Genomic DNA, 14,741 nt, shown 5'->3' with positions numbered 1-14,741 from the left:
ATAGGGATGGTTCAATATTCGGAAGTCCATCAATGTAATCCACTATATTAATAAACTCAAAGAAAAAAACCACATGATCATCTCACTAGATGCTGAGAAAGCATTTGACAAAATTCAGCACCCCTTCATGATAAAAGTCTTGGAAAGATCAGGAATTCAAGGTCCATATATAAACATTGTGAAAGCAATATACCGAAAACCAGTAGCCAACATCAAATTAAATGGAGAGAAACGATGCAATTCCACTAAATTCAGGGACTAGACAAGGCTGCCCACTCTCCCCCTTCCTATTCAATATAGTACTGGGAGTCCTAGCCAGAGCAATTAGGCAACAAAATAAAGCCAAAGGGATACAAATAGGAAAGGAAGAAGTCAAACTTTCACTATTTGCAGATGATATGATAGTATATTTAAGTGACCCTAAAACTCCCACCAGAGAACTCCTAAGCCTAATAAACAACTTTAGCAAAGTGCCTGGGTATAAAATTAATTCAAACAAATCAGTAGCCTTCCTCTACTCAAAAGATAAACTGGCTGAGAAAGAAATTATGGAAGCGACGCCCTTCACTATAGTCTCACATAATATAAAATACCTTGGTGTGAATCTAATCAAGCAAGTAAAAGACCTGTATGACAAAAACTTCAAGCCCCTGAAGAAAGAAATCAAAACAGATCTTAGAAGATGGAAAGGTCTCCCATGCTCATGGATTGGCAGGATTAATATAGTAAAAATGGCCATCTTGCCGAAAGCAATCTACAGATTTAATGCAATGCCCATCAAAATTCCTACTCAATTCTTCACAGAGATAGAAAGAGCAATTCTAAAATTTATTTGGAATAACAAAAAAAAAAAAAAAAAAACTCAGGATAGCAAAAACTACTCTCAACAATAAAAGAACTTCTGGGGGAATTACCATCCCTGATTTCAAGCTATACTACAAAGCAATAGTGTTAAAAACTGCATGGTATCAGAACAGAGACAGGCAGGAAGATCAATGGAATAGAACTAAAAATGCAGAAATGAACCCACACACCTTTGGTCACTTGATCTTTGACAATGGAGCTAAAACCATCCAGTGGAAAAAAGACAGCATTTTCAACAAATGGTGCTGGTCCAACTGGAGGTCAACATGTAGAAGAATGCAAATTGATCCATACTTATCTCCTTGTACAAAGCTCAACTCCAAGTGGATCAAGGACCTCCACATAAAACCAGCTACACTGAAACTAATAGAAGAGAAAATAGGAAAAAGCCTCGAACACATGGGCATAGGGGAGAAGTTCCTGAAAGAACACCAACGGCTTGTGCTATAAGATCAAGAATTGACAAATGGGACCTCATAAACCTGCAAAGCTTCTGTAAAGCAAAGGACACAGTCAATAGGGCAAAGTGGCAACCAACGGAGTGGGAAAAGATCTTTACCAATTCTACAACTGATAGAGGGGTAATATCCAAGGTGTACAAAGAACTGAAGAAATTAGACTCTAGACTATCAAATAACCCTATTAAAAATGGGGTACAGAGCTGAAAAAAGAATTCTCAACTGAGGAATCTCGAATGGTTGAGAAGTATCTAAAGAAGTGTTCAACATCCCTAGTCATCAGGAAAATGCAAATGAAAACAACACTGAGATTCCACCTCACACCAGTCAGAATGGCTAAGATTGAAAACACAGGTGACAGCAGATGCTGACAAGGATGTGGAGAAAAAGGAACACTCCTCCATTGTTGGTGGAATTGTAAACTGGTACAACCACTATGGAAATCAGTCTGGTGGTACCTCAGAAAATTGAACATAGTATTACCTGAGGACCCAGCTATACCACTCCTGGGCATATACCCAAAAGATGTTTCAACATACAACAGGGACACATGCCCCACTATGTTCATAGCAGCCTTATTTATAATAGCAAGAAGTTGGAAAGAACCCAGATGTCCTTCAACAGAGGAATGGATACAGAAAATATGGTATATTTTCACAATGGAGTACTACTCAGCTATTAAAAACAATGAGTTCATGAAATTCTTAGGCAAATGGATGGAGCTTGAGAATATCATCACAAAAGAACATACATGGCATGCACTCACTGATAAGTGGAGATTAGCCCAAAAGCTCACAATACCTAAGACACAATGCATAGACATACATGGGTGCTTTGGTTTTATTTTAGAAGGAGTAGCAAAATATTCAACCAGAGCTCCAAGGGGCTAAAACTCCAGCTTGAGAACAGAAAGGGAGGGACTCATGGCTCCACTTGTATAGGTAACTGAGGGTGGCCTCGTTAGGCAGCAGTGGAAGTGGAGGGCCATGGTCCCCGAAAGTTTGGATCCCTCATGTTGGGGAATGTGAGATCAAGGAGACGGGCTTGAGAGAATGATGGGAGCACACCCTCATAAAAATTGGAAGAGGGGATATGAGATAAAGGGTTTGGGGGGAGAAAGGAACAGGAGATAACAGAGAAAGTTAAATACGTAAAATATCCGATTAAAAAAAAATAACAGATAATGGGTCTGGCCAAAAAAAAAAAAAAGATAGTTTACTTACTTCAAACGATTTTCAAAATTTCCAGGAGATGCTTATTGGCTAAGATCTTATTTTAAGCTGTTCACAAAAGAATTTATGTCTCTGTTTAATATTCTTAAGAGAGATGCAAATCTTAATTTCCCTCAACAATTAATTGACAAAAGAGGAGTAATTTTACAAAAAGTAGAAGAAGCTATCACTAATTGATATATTATATAGAATGATTAATTGTTGGCTGTTTTATAATAGTCCTTTTATAAAAGAGATAATTTAAAAAAGAACTATATTTCTTTAAATAGTGTCTTTATGACTCTCTGAGGGTGGAAGGAGCATGCCTTGTTTACTCTTAACTTTCTAAAACTGAAAGCTCATAGCAAATCTGCTGCTGATTGCCTCTGGCATTGCTGAGACCAATAAAAACTATGCCACAACCATGTGGAAGGACCCTCATACCCTTAAATGGAATGGCCAGGATATATGGGGCTGAGGATTGATATGACTGTTTGATACCACAGAAGGCACAACTAAATGGCCACCAAAAAGATTAATGAATTAAATAGATACCTCCACAAACCAGGCCCAATTATAAATAAGATGAATACCAATTGACATCCAGGGAAGAAAAATTTCCCTGAGAATTCCCTTCTTTTTCCTTTCCAGGTAAAAATGAATCACCCATCGTGTCTGCTGTTGGAAGATCTAATCCTGATGCTGGCCTCTGGACTTATACTACTCAGACCTTCGATGGGCCAATGACAAGGACATCAAATAGCTAGAGATTGTCATTACTAATCTGAAGAAATCCCTCATTTCGTTGTCTGAAGTGATCTCCAAAACTTGTGAAGGACTTTATTGGACTTGATTTTCTCTTTTACAATTGAAAAGACTGTACAGCTCTAGACTGTGTACAGCCCTTAAAGAAGAATGTTGCTTTTACATAGACAAGACAGGGGGATGGTTAAAGAGAGCATGAAAAAGGCCAGAGAAGGTCTTGAGAGAAGACAGAGAGAGAAAGAGAAAGATGAGAGCTGGTACAAGAATTGGTTTTCAACCTCTCCATGATTGTGAACCCTACTTCCTTCCATCTTGAGACCATTAATTGGGTTATTTTTGCTTATTTCCTTTGGTCCCTGGGCCTTAAATAGGCTGACTAACTTTGTGAAACAAAAGATAGACAATCTGATAGCAAAATCTATTCAGCTACATTGTCATAAGTTAGCTATGGGGGACCACGACACTCAAGATGAGGTTGTTACTCTATCCAGGGTGTTCCCAAATCCCATCTCCACCCAACCTAAAAGAGGGGACTTCCATCCCTAGACCAAGCAGAGAGGGGCCACCCAGAACCCCCTCTGTCTGTCAATCTGAATTCATGCTTAGGATGCGAGACTAAGCACTGCAAGGGAATATAGAAAAAAAGGTAAAAATATGTTTCTGGGTTCCCTGAGGGACAAGCCTGACTGCATAGGGGTTGATGTGAAAAGTATCCCCTCTCCAGGAAAAAGACATTGGGTCAGGTATGGCCCTCATGCCTCACTGGACAACGACAGGAGGACTGGAGCCATTATAAGGTCCCCTTTAATTACTGGAGGTCAGGCCTCTATCCCCGCCTGGCAAGATTAGAATCGCCATAGCCCTTCTATACTTGGAGAAGGGAGGAGATGTCAGGGGCAGCCCTGTTTATATACTGAAGGCCTAAAATCAGCCATAAACCTAAAATCAGCAATAGGCCTGACTTACATGCCTGCTAACACAAAGTCTTGGGTCTCTATGGAAAAACACTGAAACAGAGGGCTATAAACTATTGTAAACAGGCAGCTTTTGTTGAAATCTACCAGCCTGAGTAGTCACAGACCTGGTAAATAGGCAGCCTTTGGCAGATAGTACCAAATTAGATAAGGACAAGTGAATCATAGGCAGAGTGACCTGACCCCTGAACCTTCACCCAGCTGATACTGTGTTCTTAAAGATATCTGTACTCCCCCTGAACACCTATGCTCCTGTGTTATTCCCTTCCCCACATCCTGCATTTTCGTGTTTATAACCTCTGTGTTAAAAAGTAAAAATTATGGTTTGACAATAAGAAAAAAAAAAAAAAAGAAATAACACACAGTGTTCCCCTGGTTCTGCTGACTTAGCTCCTGACAATCTATTTTCTTGTTCTCAGAAATACTTTGAATTATAAAACGTTATTGTGGTTTTTGTTAGTATGCTGGGTAAAATGATTTTTATTGATTTCATTTTAAACTTGAAAGTTTGTAGTGAGTTAAAATGTCCTTCAACATAATTATAGGTCATATTTATTTTCATATTGTAAAATTCTAGTTAATCTGTTGAACATTTTTAAAAACTGGATTCATTTTGAGAATTTCATATATGAGCAGTATATTTACATAATTTTTCCCATTCTCTTCTTCCTCCCACTCTTCCCAACCCCCATACTTTTCAAATGCATCTTATTATTTAATAATTGTTCATATATGCATGTATATATATACATGTATAAGTATATACGTATATACAAATACTGATAAAGTGTTTTGAGTTAAAAAAATAGTAAAGCTTTTTTAAAAAATAGTAAAGATAAATAAAAAAAGTTTTTCAGTGGGTTAACTACACTTTGCCACAAAGTCTGAAGACCTGAGTTGGATCCCTGGGACCCACATGGTAGAAGGAGAGAACTGACTCATGCAAGTTGACCTCTGACCTCCACAGGTGCACTGTGACAGGCACATGCTCCCTCCAAGACAAAAATAAGTAAATAAATATAAAAAGAGTGAATACTGTGGTATACAATCTAAATCTCACAATTAAAAAACAGTGTATCATAGTGGATGACAGTGGACAGCTACAAATTTAATGAAGGCTAGTCCTGATTGCAGAGCCTGTGTTTCATGGACCATCTGTGCCCTTCCCCCAGGCCTGAGAAGGCCTGCAACTTATTTACCACAATAGACCAAGCAATAGTAGGACCTGAGATGCATTACATTACCAGCCTTGGCACCTTGGAGCCTGCTACCTGAGCTAAGAATGGACTGCCTGCTGAGCTAGCCTTGACAACTTCTGGACTGCTATCCCCTTACCCAGCCCCTGGGCTGAACAAAGAAGAGACTCTGGGGGGTGGGGTTTCCCCTCCACTCCAAGCTTGGTGGCCACTGTTTCCTGGCCCAAGCTGTAGCTCTGGTCTGCAGGTCAGGGTCTAGCGAGATTGAAAGACAGACAGAGAGAGAGAGAGAGAGAGAGAGAGAGAGAGAGAGAGAGAGAGAGAGAGAGGGAGGGAGGGAGGGAGGATAGAGGGGAAGAGACTCGAAGAATGGAGACAAGACAGAGGTTCTGATCAAATCTCAAGTCTCATTTATTGAAGGGAAATCTGGGGTATTTATACGCTTTTGCCACGTGCCTTGTAGGTGTTGATATGACGTAAGCCTTACAGGAGTGGATACCACTTGCACCTTATAGGCATGTATGGCATGGATAGCACATGGACAGCACGTGAACTGCATGCCTTGCAGCTGGGGGCAGTAAACAGCAAAACAAAATATGTGGGATATCAGAGTGTGCTTCAGCTGTTGTAGGCTGTTGAAAAACAAGTCTCATGTCAGGGTATATGGCTCAAGACGGCTGCAAAGCTGATAGCCGCTTTCTGCTAAAAGTCGGCTCCCAACAATCTAGCGCCCTCTTCTGGCTTGTAAGTGTACATGCAAAAAGAAAATGGTTTGCTTTTGAATTGATTTGAGTTTAATAATTTTCAAAAGTTGTTAAGAGATATTAAGTGGCTAAAATCTCATCTTAAGTTTACCATAGGAGGATTTAAACCTCTGTTTGATATTTTCAAAGGCATACAAGTCCTAATTCCCCTTGACAATTAACTAATAAAGGAGAGATAGCTTTACTAAAAATAGAGTAAGCTGTTAGTTATCAACAGATAAATTATATAGATAGCTTTGCTGAAAATAGAGTGAGCTGTTGGTTGTCAACAGATAGATTATATAGACTGATAAATTGTTGGCTGTTTGTGTTATTACTACTCATATGTCCAGAGCAGCCCTTTGACAAAAGAAACCATTAATGTGGATTTATTTTTCTATATCTACAAATAAAATTTAAACATCCTATTATAAAATTATAATTGTGTCACTACAAGATTATATGATAAAGTCCTAAAAGCATTTTGGATAAAAGGTTTATTCCTTATTCCAAAAAAACAATTAAATTGGTTATTGAATTATTAAATTTGGCCTATTACATGGCCAACATTTTAGGGAAATTTGAAAATCATTCGTTACAACTTTTCTCTATGCATGCCTTTATATTTTCTAAAATTTACTATGCATGAAGCCCATAGAAAAGATGTTTGCTATATTTACTATTTTTACAGATGCCTCATCTATTGAGAAGACAGTATATATAATTAAATCACATATTTTCTCGAGTTTCCCCTGCTTCAACACAAATAATTAAATTATATGTTGTAGTCACTATTTGAAATTCCCCCAAAAATCAAGCTTTCAATTGATATACTCATAGCCAGTATATGGCTCATTATTTATAATTGCTTAAAATTGTTCCTTTTTTAGATATAGCTAATTCTCAATTTTTATTTATAAAAATACAGCTTAATTTATGAAACATGTACTGTTTCTTAACTTTATAAGACATTCAAAAGCTCATTGGATTGCCTGAACCCCAAGGCAATGCCAGTGCTGATTTATATACTAGACATATTCTAGGCCTTTCAAAAATAAGTGGCCATACAATCTTATTCTTTACATGTTGAGGACCGCACTAGTCCCACGTTGGGGTGGCCAAAAAATGTCTCGGCCTGAGCAAAATGTTGAGGCCCGGGCCGACCCACGTTTGGGTGGCCACTGTATCACGGCCCAAGCTGCCGCTCCGGTCTTTAGGTCCGAGGTTCAGCAAGAGCGAGGGTGAGGCCAGATTTTACCTAATGTCTGAGATTCGTCTCTGATGATCCCCTGTATTCTCTGATCTCCGTCTATATTCTCTGATCTCTGGTTCTGTCTTCTATAGTCTGACTAATGTCTTCTATCGTCTCAATTCTGATCTGTTCTGTCTCTGCCTTTTATATGTCTCACTTCTAAGCCACACCTCTAAGTTACACCTTTAATCATGCCCTTAGGTCTGGTCTCTAACTTTGATCTCTATAATCTCACACATCTTTAATCTCAAGGTATCTAAACCAAGATTATCAGAGTGTTCTCAGCTGTTGTAGGCTATTGTAATTCAAATCTCATGTCAGGGTATATGGCTCAAGATGGCTGCAAAGCTGATAGCCGCTTTCTGCTAAAAGTCGGCCCCCAACATTTACAACATCAAAATAGTAATAGCTTAAGACAATAATTTGGCATTTCTAAAAAGTGTGCAAGTTAATTTGCAAAAACTTGTTCTCAATATCTTCCATTCTATCATAATGGTGTTAAGCCTTGAGGAGTTATGTAATCAATTTTGACAAACAGATGTTACTCATTTTTTATTTTAAAAAATTAAAATATGTACATATGATTTGACACCTTTTAGACCTTTTTAGTTGCAACTACTTTAACAAGAGAGCAACTAAAAATATAATTAGTTATTGCCTTTTCCTGTGCTTGGTGTTCCATATCAGACTAAGGAAGATAATGGAACTGGCTATTACACTTATTTGGCTACAGTCAAACATTTGAGATGTTTGTTGACAATTTAATATTACTGATATTTCCTTATTATCCTCAAGGACAAGAAATTATAAAAGAGAGATTATGAAACTTTTAAATAATATCTTCATAACTCTCTGAGTGTGGAAAATGCAGCTAGCTAATGGTGCTTCTTCCCTGGCTTTACAAGTTATTCTAAAACATTGGCTTTTTTAAACTAGAAAGGGGGAATTATACCCCAAGGTCACCAAAAGCACACCTTGCTTTTGTCTTATTTTAAATTTTCTGCAAACTGATGCTAAAGGTCAGTCTGCAGTGGATCGCCACTGGCATCCAGTTACTTCCAACTTATTTGCCCTGGCCTTTCCTTGTGGAAAGGCCCCTTAACAATACTTGGTGTGGTCCTGATCCTGTTCTAAATTGGGGCCGTGGGTCAGTCTACATTTTTCAGAAAAAGAAATTGGAGCCTGATGGCTGCCTAAAAGACTGGTCTGTCAAGTGGACACAGATCTTGAGCCTAATAATTATGATTCTAATGATAAAGATGGCTCAAAATCTTTATCAATCAACTGATTTAACTTGATATATAATCTCCACTCTTACTGAAGAGTGTTTTTTTAACATTACTTAAAGCCACCCACAATATATCTGGTGGCTAGACTTTGTGTCTGATCCCTGCTAATTAGCAGTTGGATTAGATACTGAAATACTTCCACTTCCAACCTTATTTTCTACATTGCTTGGATAATCATGTTGCTTTTAACCTTTGAACCTTGTATTTTGAGCAGATTGATTGCCCTCACACAGAATCACTCTCACCAAGCTCAGATATTCATCATGGAAGTTACACATTGCTGTGAAGATTTGAATATAGTGCATGCCCACAGGTCCTTTGGTCTGAATGTGGTCTGGGTCTAAAGAGTGTGCCAATGATGGCCGATTAGTCAATGATGGGTAAGAGGGTTTTGAGCTCCTATAAACCTAAGACAGAGGCATACATCATTATGCTCTGTATGTTTTCCTCAATGACAGGTAATTATAGGAGTAATTTTTAGCTTCTATAAACCTAAGGCAGAGGCATACATCAATATGCTATGTATGATTTCCTCAATGACGGGTAATATAGGAGTAATATAAATGCCAACCTAAGTCAGGCACGGTCGTCCGGCCACTCTAGACCCTAGATGGGATAAAATATTGTGCCCCGTCCAGATATTGGCACTGCCATTTTAAAATATTAAGGGGGAATCTGTGCCCTTCCCCCAGGCCTGAGAAGACCTGCAATTTATTTACCACAATAGACCAAGCAAAAGTAGGACCTGAGATGCATTACATTACCAGCCTTGGTGCCTTGGAGCCTGCTACCTGAGCTAAGAATGGACTGCCTGCTGAGCTAGCCTTGACACCTTCTGGACTGCTATCTCCTTACCCAGGCCCTGGGCTGAACCGAGAAGAGACTCTGGGGGGTGGGGCTTCCCCTTTATATGTGAAAGCATATTATTAAACTTTGGGTCTTGATCAGAATACTTTGTCTTGGCCCCATGTTTCTCTCACCCTCCATTCCCATTAATTCCCAGGCTTTGTCTCAGGAGAACCCGGTACTCATGGCTGCAGGCAGCTACAGAATGGTGCCCACCCATTGAACCTGAGAAGGGAAGACCAGCAGAGGAAACACTGTCTTGGTGGAGCTCCACAGAAAATGGAAGAAAAAGTAGAGTATCTGGAGCACTAGGTAAACAGGGAAAGCAATTGATGCTAGATAAGTTTTGGCTGTGTTTACAGGAAGTGTGAGTAAGGTGGATATGGGTCTAGAATTGAGTGAGCATTGACCGGATGCTAAACTAATCTAGGGGGTGACAGTGAGTTGGGGAAAGGAGAGTATTTGGCAGGCCCAAGAGAGGAACTGGGTTTAAAAGAATTTGAAAAACAAAAAGGGCAGAGCACTGAGTAGTATCCATAATTCTGCCTTCTTTGTTTGTCCCTTGGCGTGCCAATGTCCATGTGTCTCATTGTGTGTTTTTGCCCACATGTCTCATTGTGTGAATGATTGGAGGTCTATGTTTTATTATTTATGTTTAATGTTCAAAAGATCATTAAAATTGCTTGATCCAACCCTTGGTCTAGTTTAACTTGGTTTTCAAAGGCAGTTTTAATATGCAGAGCAGTGGCTGATAAGTTTGCTTAACACCTGTAGCTAAGAGTCAAGCTGAGCTGGAAAAGCTACCTTTAAAGGGACCAGAAGGTTTTTTGGATTCAATAAGGGAGTTAAGAGTTGTTTGTCCTAGAAAAATCTCTGTGACGAGGTGCTTTTATCTTGAAATTACAGCTAGAAAAAGCAAGAGATTTTGTTTGGTCTAAATATATAAGATGTGTTGTCACATCATTTTGTTTCTAATTGGTTTTAAAGTATAAATATGTTCTACATGTCTTGGTTATAGCGTTATGAAATTATAAAACCCAGGGCAGATTGGACCACACTCTCACACAGCTCCTATTTTAGTGGCTATTATCATCACCTCTGGCAATCTATTCTGACTATTTACACCATTAAGATAATAAATGCTGGCTCACATCCTTCTTTGTGAGCTGAGGCTGCCACATAAGGGGTTCTATACAGCTCAAAGAACCAGACAGGCCTGGGATTACCATTAGATTAGGAGTCAACTAGAGAGTAGTGGACACAATAACCAATTGTCAGGTGGAGCCGCCTCTGGCTTGGTTTGAATTCCAAGGGGTCCAAAAGCTCATGAGTGGAGTTCAAGTGAAGGTGAAAGCTGATGAGACTGGTTACGGTTCTCTGTCCCGTGTGTGGGAAATTGGATAGTCTCGATTCTGGATGGCTTGGAGCGTCCACCATGAGGAGAAGTGAGGTGCTCGCTGAGGAGTCTATTGTGTGCCTCCAGGAAGCTCTAGTTCACCTTTGGGAAATATGAGGATTAATTGGGATTCCAGAGGAGCATAGACTACAAAGAACCAAGGTTGTAAAGAAACATATGAAGGATCTTCTGGATAGAATGGCTGCTGAAGAAGAGAGCCTGTGGGAATGGCTTCTCAGAAGCATATTCATCTGTCATAGGAGCTGAGTACCCTGTGCAGTGAGTTACCAGTGAATCCATTTCAGGAAGAAAAAGGAACAACTGTCTTGCAACTAGAACAAGATTTGCCACTCAAGTAGAATGGGTGAGAAAACAGAAAAAGGAGAGAAAAGCAGGAACTTAAGCTACTTCAAGAACAAGATCAAGAACTCTGTGAAATTCTTTGTATTCCTCCCTGTGATGTGGACAGCACCTGTGTCCCCACCTTAGAAGAGCTGAACTTATTCCAACAGTGTGAGGCAACATTGAGGGAAAGAAAGGAATCGAGGCATGACAAGTTGTCAACATTAAGAGACAAATCATATTGTGTATGGAAGAATTAGAGCTAACTCTGCATACAAGCTTTGAGTGAGATGTAGTGTGTGAACATGAAAGTGCCTTTTGTTTATCACTGGAGAATATTGCAACATTACAGAAGTTGCTAAAGCAGCTGGAAATAAAACAGTCACAAAATGAAGCAGAATGTGAGGGGCTAGGTGCTCAAACCCGAGAGCTCTGGAATAGGTTACAAACACCTGAAGAAGAGAGAGAACCTGTAGCTGCAATTATGACTGAGTCAAAAACCAAAATCAGGAATGCACTGAAATTGAAATTGGATCAGTTAGAAGAACTGAAAATGCAAGACATAAAGCAAGTGATTGGCACAATTCGAGTGGAGTTGGTTCAGTTCTGGGACCAGTAATTTCATAGCCAGGAACAGAGGCAAGCTTTGCCTCTTACTATTCTGAGGACTACACAGAAAACCTGCTCCATCTTCATGACCTTGAGATTATACAGTTAAGAAACTACTATGATGTTCACAAAGAATTGTTTGAAGGTATCCAGAAGTGGTAAGAGAGCTGGAAACTTCCTAGAGTTTGAGAGAAAAGCTTCAGATCCAAGTCAGTTAACAAACTGAGGAAGAAATCTTTTAACACAAGAAAAGGAATGAGCAAAGTTCCAGAAAACACTTTCTAACCTGGAAGAGGGATTGAAAGCAAGGATTGAGCAATGGGAACAAGAGCACTCAACAGCATTTGTGGTGAACAGGCAGAAATTCACAGAGTATGTTACAGAACAGTGGGAATTACATCGGTTGGAGAAAGAGGGAGCCAAACAGGAGAGGCAACTAAAGAACAGAAGACAGACAGAGACCAAGACGCTGTACAGTACTGCTCCTGGGACACCTAGCAAAAAGACCAGCACAGACTCCCAACAAGTCTGGCAAAGTACACAAGAGGAACACGACCACCATGTCTAGTGCTACACCCAAGAGGAGCAGCTGGCCTGTCTTTGGTGGATCAGTGTACCATTCACCTCTGTCTCGACTACTCCCTTCTAGCAGCAAGTGAGCAGTCACTCCTCTGTGTTCTGGAAAGAAAATACCTTGGGCTGTCTGGCTTAGGGCCAACAAGGAGAACTTGGACCTCAATGGCAGCCTCCTGAGCGCGAGAACTTTCAAAGGCTTCCAGATCTGATGCTACTTCTCGAATCCTCAATTCAACCATCGTCCAGTGCTGAGAATCCTTGTCCAGTAAGCCACCTGTGGCTTTCTGTGCCCATACTGCCAAATACAGGGTGTCACTTCATATGTTTTCATCAGTTCACTTGCTTGAAACAACCTTGGGCAGGTTCTGTTAACTGCACCTAACTTAGACATGAGTTCGACAGATGGAAAGCCTTCACAGGCGTAATGATTCCACAGGGACTCGTTTGGTTCAAGAGAGTCCTTACAGGCTGTGTGTCTGTGTGTATTTGTAAATATATTAAAATAACATGTATATAGTTACATTTCAAAAAAAAAAAGGAGTCAACTAGATTCACTATGAGAACATAGACTTCTGCAGAGAAGGTAATTAAATTTAGGACATTGTTATTTTGGCTTATTGAAGAGCCAAAAAGCCAAACAACAGACAAGGAGACAAAGCACAGACCAGTGTCTGTTAGGAGCCGCTGCACCTCTCCAATGGAGAGACAGCAGGTGGGTGAAGCTGCCATTAACCGTGTCACAAACTGGCATTGCTAGATATCTAGTGTTGTGCTGCAGACTCGGACCATGAAGAAAGGAGCTGTTGGTGAGAAATGGAGACAAGGAGAGAGCAGAGGGGCTACTAGACATGCTGCTGCTGCTGCTGCAGAGGGAGGTAAGAACGGAGGGAGGGAGGGAGTGATGGAGGAGGGAAGGAGGAGGGAGAGACGGAGGGAAGGAAGAAGAAAGGGAATAAGGGAGGGAGGCAGGAAGTGAAGAATGGAGGGAGGGATGGAAGGAGGGAGGGAAGGAAAGATCAAGGGAAAGAAATACTCTGAGTATTCCTTCATTCCCAAACCCGCCTGGAAGGCATTTGGAAAGGGATCCTTAAAAATGTAGTTTCTTGAGTTAAAATCAAAGGGAAAAATATTTGAGAAGCAATTCCTGAATAATGGGAAGTTAAGTCTCCTGAGCCACCCTTTTGTGATTCAAAATGTCAGATATCTACTGTCCTATAAAATGGAACTGATGGACAAATGACTTGCCCCTCAGCCTCCAAAAGGACAACTCTGAAGTTTCTTACACATTTCATGCAGGGCTCTCTGTAAGACTGTGTCTCAGTTGCCATCAATGGTCACGTCCTTGTTACCTCCTGTATCTCTGACTCCCTTTCTTCCTGTCCTGTTCACAAGGCTCATCTTCCTCACAAAACCTGAACCCAAGACCCTTTCTTCAGGTAAGAATTTAGAATGAGCCAGGGCCAAAGATCTCTAAACAACGGGAGTCTAAGGATAGTGGAGAGAGGCAATTCAGATGTTGTTTTGGTTTTAGACAGAGTCTCACTATCTATGTAGCTGTGGCTGGTCTCGCTCTGTAGTGACAAGGCTAGCCCAACTCACAAAGATCCATTTGACACTGCCCCCAGACTGCTACAATTCAAAGCCAACCTGAATTAAGTTTCCCTAGTGGGTGATCAGGCACTTGAGCTTCCAGGTTCTGAGTGTTTGTACTGTATGGGAAACAGTGCCATCTGTTGGTCACCAGTTCAAGACAGCTGCTTTATCTTGTAGGTCAGCATGTGGTCTTGTGGAGCTTCAGCTTTCTAGTGATGTTCTAGTTACAGCTCCAGCAACCATTTCACCAATCTACTAGGTAATTTGTCTCAGATAACATCGTGTGGGAAGACTAGACAATTCCAAGGGCATGAACTTGTTTCTCTTGCTCTCAAATACAATTCTTGGTGGAAATAAATATTGCATGAGACATAATGACAATGACACATAGGATCATGACATCCTTTAGGTCCACAGATGGTGATGCTACAGAATCATTGTAGATGAAGAAAGAACAGAAAGTATCCATTCCAGCAAGGGAATTCTCTGCCCTGTCACTTACGGGAGAGGCCTAACATAATCAATGTGCCCTCTATGTCCTGAGGAGTGGTACTGGATCCGGGTTTTGAACTTGGCATGCTCAGTCTTCTGCCTCAGTGAGAGATGTCCATATGTTGATACCATGTA

General features: G+C 40.3%; 1 pseudogene; it reads left to right on the top strand.

Annotated features, from left to right (window-relative positions):
• Positions 1-10,782: 10,782 nt before the first annotated feature.
• Positions 10,783-12,730, top strand: LOC143438882 (protein regulator of cytokinesis 1-like; annotated as a pseudogene).
• Positions 12,731-14,741: the final 2,011 nt, after the last annotated feature.

Source organism: Arvicanthis niloticus, chromosome 26 (genome assembly GCF_011762505.2).
Source record: "Arvicanthis niloticus isolate mArvNil1 chromosome 26, mArvNil1.pat.X, whole genome shotgun sequence".
Classification (NCBI taxonomy): domain Eukaryota; kingdom Metazoa; phylum Chordata; class Mammalia; order Rodentia; family Muridae; genus Arvicanthis; species Arvicanthis niloticus.
The sequence above is the reverse complement of the archived record's forward strand: the minus strand, read 5'-3'. Positions and strand labels throughout refer to the sequence as shown.